Genomic DNA, 6,747 nt, shown 5'->3' with positions numbered 1-6,747 from the left:
AGTCGCCTGTCAGGACGCTATGAGCCACACTGTCACGCAGTCGCCTGTCAGGACGCTATGAGCCACACTGTCACGCAGTCGCCTGTCAGGACGCTCAGTATGAGCAAGTGAGCAAGGCCCCTACGGAGAAGCAAACTCAGGCAGAGAGAGAGGTGGGTGGGGGACCCAGGACCAGAGGTACCGAGGGGTCTGTCAGGACGGCACCTCCGCCATCCACATGGAGACGGCCACTCAGGGACTCGGGGCTGCCACACAAAGCCTGCAGCAGGAACACAGGCAGGTATGTGCACAGTGCGGGGAGGACCACAGGGGCCTCACAATGACGGGGCTCTTCCTGTAAGAACTTTGCTTTTAAAAATTAAATGTTCACCATATTTCTCGATCACACCAGGCGGATCCTGGGCCACATCTGGATGTGTGCGCATTTCAGTGGCCTGTGCAGTGACCCATGCAGAGGGGAAGCAAGGACAGAGCCTGGGGTAGGAAGGGACTGGAGGATTCTAGGCAGGAGAGGTGGGAACAGGGACAAGAGGGACGCATGCAGCCCCAGGGGTGGCAGGTGCTGGCGCAGCAGGGAAAGGCCATGCACGAAGCCTCCGGGCGCCATGGCTCCCTCTCTGAGCGGAAATGTCCTCCAGGAGCACTCTGCCACTCTCCTCTCCCGCAGCCGCTTTAATTGCTAAACAAATATTTAAGCCGTCGGAAGCACCCTCTCTTGGTAGTTTGCACAGGAGGTGCTGCTGGGCAGGTGGAAGGGCCGCTGCACCAGATCCATGGGGGGAAGGGAGGCAGAGCCTGGATGCTGGGAATGGGACAGACATCCCGGAGTCTGTCAAAAGCCACCTCCCATGGGCTGGTGAGATGGCTCAGTGGTCTAAAGCACCTACTTGGAACAAGCTTGCCTGAAGCACAGGGACCGCGGTCCCATCCCCCAGCACCACATGCCAGCCAGCCCCGCCCCCTGGTGGGCTGAGGTAGCCACACACACATAAATGGATAGATGGATAAATAAATAAATTAAAAAAAAAAAAAAAAAAGCCACCTCCCAGGCGGGCTGAAGCAGAGACAAGGAATCTGTAGAGCAGGCTGAGGAGGGCCCATCTCCCAGCACAACCCTGAAACGCTGAGGGGACCTTAAATGATGAGCAGCAACCAGGGTAGGAGGGGCCCTCCAGCTGCTCGCTAGCACCTTTCACCAGGGTGGAAACCACTGTGAGTCCTGAACCCTCAGCCCTGTGTCCCTCCTCCAGGCAGGAGCTGTGGCCGGGCATGTAGGACTCAGGAATGAATGGGCAGCTCATACTGGTCATGCTCAGCTCAGCTCTGGCATCTATGGGGAAGAGGGGTGCTGCAGATTGGGGACCCCAGGAGGGCTAGGCAGCAGGCTCCATCCCGACAGAGGTACCTGGCCACAGCCAAAATTCCAACTCCCCCTTGGCTCAGGACCCAGCCCTGGGCACGCAGAGCAGCAGAGGAAGGTGGGCCGCACCCAAGGCTGCACCTTCCTGGCCAGCTGCATGGTGAGTCTCCGAGTGGCAGTGCCTGGGGCTGGCACTGCGCCTCACAGGACAATCCTCCTTGGGGTGCAGCACACTCTCAGGACCTGGCTCACCGCAGGGCGGGTGGGAACTGTGTGTGGAGCCCTGAAACTGCAGCTGGGGTGAACGCTGAAGGGCGAGCAGAGCCTTAGGAGCCGCCCGCTTTCCGGTCTCACTTCACCCAGAAACAGAGCACACTTCCTACGAGGAAGAGAGAGAGCCCCTGAGCCCCTCAAGGGTGTCTAGGACTTAGGCCTGTGCTGACCTCCAGATGCTTATCCTCCGCAGACCATACAAAAGTCGCTGTCCTTGAAAAAGCATTCCTGTAGGCGGGACCTTAACCTCGCAGGTGTTCTGAGACCACAGAGTGGAGTGGAGTGAGGTACACAGCATAAGCAGCGCACAGCTTCTTACAGGCAAAGCCCAAAGTATAAATAAATTAAAGATCAAAGTAAAAGATAGGGTGGCCAGATAGCTCAGTGGATTAAAGCGCCTGCTTAGGCAGATGCAAGGACCAGAGTTCAATCTCCCACGTGCTGTGCAGGCTCCGCTCCGAGATGGCAACTGAGACTGGGCGTGGTGGTGCACACCAGCAATCCCAGAGCCTGGGAGGCTGAAAACAGAAGGATCACTACGAGTACAATCTGTGTGGTGAGACCCTGGGACTAAATACATAATGAATGAATAAATAAATAAATGATAAACAATAGGAAACCAGGAGAAAAATCTTCTACAAATGGAGAGGAGACCAAGGGCGGCAGGTAAGAAGTAAAAAAGAGCTGAGATGCCTCCTGTGGTACCAACTCCACAGGAGGAAGCGCCTGCGGCCAAGATGTGCTTGTAAAAAGACAAAGACCTTCTTCGGACTAAGTCAGCCTCAGAGAGGACCAAGTATGAAATCAAGCCGGGAGGTGCTGGCCCAGCTCCCAGCGACACCCACAAATGCTAGACACTCCTCATAACCAGGGCTGATCTGAGGGTTCCTGGGATGAACAAGTGTGTCTGCTGGTGGAAACTGCCACAGGTCAGACCCAGAGCACAAACCACACTTCCACACAGCAGGAAGGCAGGGCTGAAGTCAGAGGCGTGACCCAGAGTGAAGCAGCAGTGCCAGAGGCGGTCCCCGAGTTTACAAGGGGGAAGCAAGGAGAGACAAGGAACCCCTAAAGTCAACACTGCACTGGACGTAACTTGGGGACGTGAAAGCCCAGTACAAGCGAAGGATTCGGTTGTGACCATTTCAACTCAGCCACGTGGCCGGGGTCTTATGCAGAATTGTAATCACCAGAGTTAAAAATAACAGTAGAGACAAAGTAAGGTGTAATGGTTAGAGACAATGCCCTGGCTTCAAAATGCCTACATTTGAATCCTGGGTTTCACACATAACTCTTGGGTGGCACACAACTCTCCCTGCACACAACACCTGGTCTGCGTCTGGGTTTCCTTGTCTGGAAAACAGGACTGACAACGCTTGTGGACCCCAGCGCCATCTTGAAGACTGCAGAACCCGGAGGCCTGGGGTGTGGCACAGCGGCAGGCACCTACTGAGCCCAGCACGCGGGCCGTGGGTGGGCACGCGGGCCGGGGGTCTAGAAGCTACGATGGGTCAGTAGGGACAGCTGCACTCGGCATCCTCATCGAGCTGCCTGAAGTGTGGCCTGGGCCTCCTGGCCCACACCAGACAGCAGAAACGCAGCGCTCCAGCGAGAAGGCAAGCCTAGCTCGGGAGAGACAGGCAAATCAGGCCGCAGGGACACCCGTCCTGCACCCCTCCCCTTCCGCCTTCATATGCAAAAAGCAAAAGCAAAAGCAGGGCCAGCCAGGCTCCTCCCGCCCCTCCAGGCACCCGCTGAGTATCCGGAGCCTCCAAGCCTGGGGGTGGGGCCGGCCGCTGCACCACAGCCCTGTTAGGCCCAGGCCCAGGCCCAGTGGGAGGGGCTCCCCTCCTCCCCCTCCCCCGCCCGCCCACGCTCCCCCTTTTCCTCTCTAGAATCCTCCGCAGTCTTGCTCCACTAGCCCTTCTGGGATAGTCACTGACCCCACCTCCTAGCCAGAACCTGCTTCCAGTCCAGCAGTGCCGGTCTTCCTCTCTCCAGGGGACTGTGGAGATTATTTGGCAAGTGGCTCCTTTACTGTCCTTGAAAGCTGTTTTGAGCTCCTCTAAGCTGCTTTGACTCCTGAGATGGCTGGACCCAACCAGGGTCTCCCATGCTACAGGTTTCCTGTTCAATCCCACCTAAAATGCTGGCCAGTCCACCCAGCTGATCTCGAGGCCCACAGCGTTTCACAGCCCCACCATGGGCAGCTGTTGCCAAACCCCCAATTTCGGCTTTCATAACACGTGTGTTCCTGGGTCTCACAAAACCTAAACAAGTGTAGGCAGCAGGTTGCTTCTGTGGCAGAGATTAAAGGACACTCCCACTCTTTCCATGTGGTGGCGCCTTCCACGCGTGGCTTCCAAGGTGGCCAGGCCTACCTGGCCCGCCTGGGAGGCTTTATGGATCGAGCCTACAAGTGACTGTGGCTACAGCCAGTCTCCATCCTCTGCCTATGCTGGATCCCATGCCTGACTTTGCAAGGCTGGGAAATGTCACACAGACCTGGGCCATGGAGAGATGAAGACAGATTTGTGGGCCAGCTTGCCATCCTGCCCCAGCTGTACCCTGCAGTGACGCCCATTCCCCCCCCCTTCCCCCCCCCCCCAGGAAAGCTAAATTCACCAGGTACATTAGTCACATTTCAAGGTTCCCCTGTCTCCCCCCCCCCCCCCCCCCCCCCGGCCAACCATGGGAAGGAGCGGAGCATCGCAAGTGTCTCACCCATGAATCTGGCAGGGTGGGGAAGGTGGCACTCGCTGGCCTGCGGGGTCCTGTGGTGTCGAGTTCACAGTCGGGCACCAGATTCACTGCAATGCCACCCAAAGGCTGGATTTGGGCAGAAGTCCCATCACAAATGTCACCGTGTGGTCCTCTATGTGGGGACAGCACAGCTACCCACTCGTCACGCATCCCTGGAAGGGACCCCATGATGTTAGCACACACAGGCCAGTCCTGCCCACCCTGTGCTCCCCGCTTACCTCATGGCATCCTCTCCTAGCCCTCCACTTCCCCCCAAGGGGTGTCTTCCAATCCAGGCCCTAGGAGCCTTCCACAGCCCTCTGCAGTCTCCGGTGAGAGACTCTGGGGACGTCACACAGCTGCTCCTGGTGTCACATGGTGGCCCAAACAGGACCCACAAGACAGTCAAAACTCAGAGTTTAAAGTGTGTCACCACCTAATACCTGGCTGAGACACTCAGCTCTCTGTGCCTCAGGTCCTTGCCTGCCAAATGGGATCCTGTCACTCCCCCATGCACACTGCACAACACACATCACACAGGAGGGGCTCAAAAAGGACAGCGTCGCCTGCCCTCCTACCTCTCCCGTCCAGGCCAGAGATAATGCTTCATTTCTGTGTACTAACACTATGCCTTGCACCTAACAAAAGATATAATAAACCTTAGCTGAAATGCATTGAATGGAAAGCTTTGCTGTTGAAAAACAAAAATAAAAACAGACCCCACCTTGTCTTCGGAAGTCCCTTTCATCGGCCCCAGGCTCTTCTCTCTCGGGGTAACAGGAACTTTTCTCTTTGTGCTCAGAAATAGTAAGTAGCTAACAGCACCTCGGGCTGCTTCTCTCTGGCCAGTCTCCTCTTTCAAGTTGCACCGGGAGCGAGATTATTTGGATATTGGAGCTAAAAACGGTCAGATTACATGCAGAGGTCTCTGCGCTGTAACAGTCTCCATCGCAGGACTCTGGAATTACACCGAGCTTGGGGGAGGGGCTGTCCTGCCCAAAGAGCCCACCGGCTTGAAAAAAGCCTTGTTTTAGGGCGCAGCATGGCTGAGCCATGGTCCCCTGAATCCCAGCGCCGGCCCAAGGATGACGGCCCAGACCAGTGCGCCCACCACTTCCCGAGAACCAAGTACAGTACTGCAACAGCGCAGCCAGGAGCACACTGACAACTGACTCCCCCAGGGAGCCCCGTCACCTTGCGGGGAGCACACTGGCATGCGCTACCAGACTACAGCAATGCAGGTGCTTCCTGCATTGCCGGGAAGCCTTTTGTCCCCACAAAAACCCTCTTAAGTCAGACCAACTGTTGCCCCATTTCACAGAGAAAGAAACAGGCTCTGAAGTCCCAGCTCAGCCCAAGCCCTCACCCTCTGTGTTCAAATGCCACTCTCCCTCCGTGCCACCTCTTTAACTGGTAAAGAAGGGGCACGCTGCTGAGAAAACTGGACAAAATAAGCAGTCTGCTCGGGCTGAGGTTTGAGGCCCTTTTTACTAAATAATAAATAATAATAATAGTAACGTGCGTGCATGTGTGTGTGTGTGTGTGTGTGTGTGTCTACGGGACAGGAGGAGAGGAAATATGAAGAGACTGGGCATCGCGAGGGAGGCTTGGCTTGTCAGTGTTTAATAGGCGTTTCTGGATCAAAACCCTGTGGACCTTATTTATGGACAGCCGGTTACTGCTAAGCGGGGCCTCGGCGCACCACCTCCTCATCTGAGGACGCTGCTGCCCTTCTACTCATGAGGGATGGGGTGTGAAATTCGCTGGCCCTGCCAAGACGGTCCCATTAAATGAGCTGCCCTCTCCCAGTGTGATCCGCTCAGGGCAAGAGCTCAGGGCCTCCGATGTCCCAGCCCGGGGTCCCGGGAGAAGGCTCAGATGGCAGAGAGTGCGGGTGACATCACATCAATCCTCGACTCACTGCCTTAGCAAAATAAAGCAGATGCCACAATTACCCCACTCCTAAACAAACTGGAAACCCCAACCCAGCCTACTGCAACAAAGAGAGGGCCTTTTTACTGCTGTTTATTTTTATTTTGTATTTGTTAGCTTTTTAGATATTCCCGGCATGCAAGGCAGGCTCCGTATAACAAGCAGCTGCATTTAGTTAAGGCTTTTCGAGGCGTCCCTGCCCCCACCGCCTCTCCTCTCGAGCACTTTCTCGGGAAGACCGTTCCTTTGTGCAGCCACAGCGCCTGTCTCCTGTACCCGGACGGGGAGAAGCAGAGGCCTGGAAGATTCCACCGCCCGGACCTGCCGGGCTCCGCGCCCCCTCTTGAGAGCGCAGGAATAAATCACTCTCGGCGGCCAGCCTGCAACCCGCTACACGCACAACACAAAGGCTCTCCGTCAAAACACTGCGCATCGCTAGC

Source organism: Octodon degus, unplaced genomic scaffold (genome assembly GCF_000260255.1).
Source record: "Octodon degus isolate 3935 unplaced genomic scaffold, OctDeg1.0 scaffold00057, whole genome shotgun sequence".
In the NCBI taxonomy this organism is placed as follows: domain Eukaryota; kingdom Metazoa; phylum Chordata; class Mammalia; order Rodentia; family Octodontidae; genus Octodon; species Octodon degus.
Note: the sequence above shows the minus strand (reverse complement) of the source record.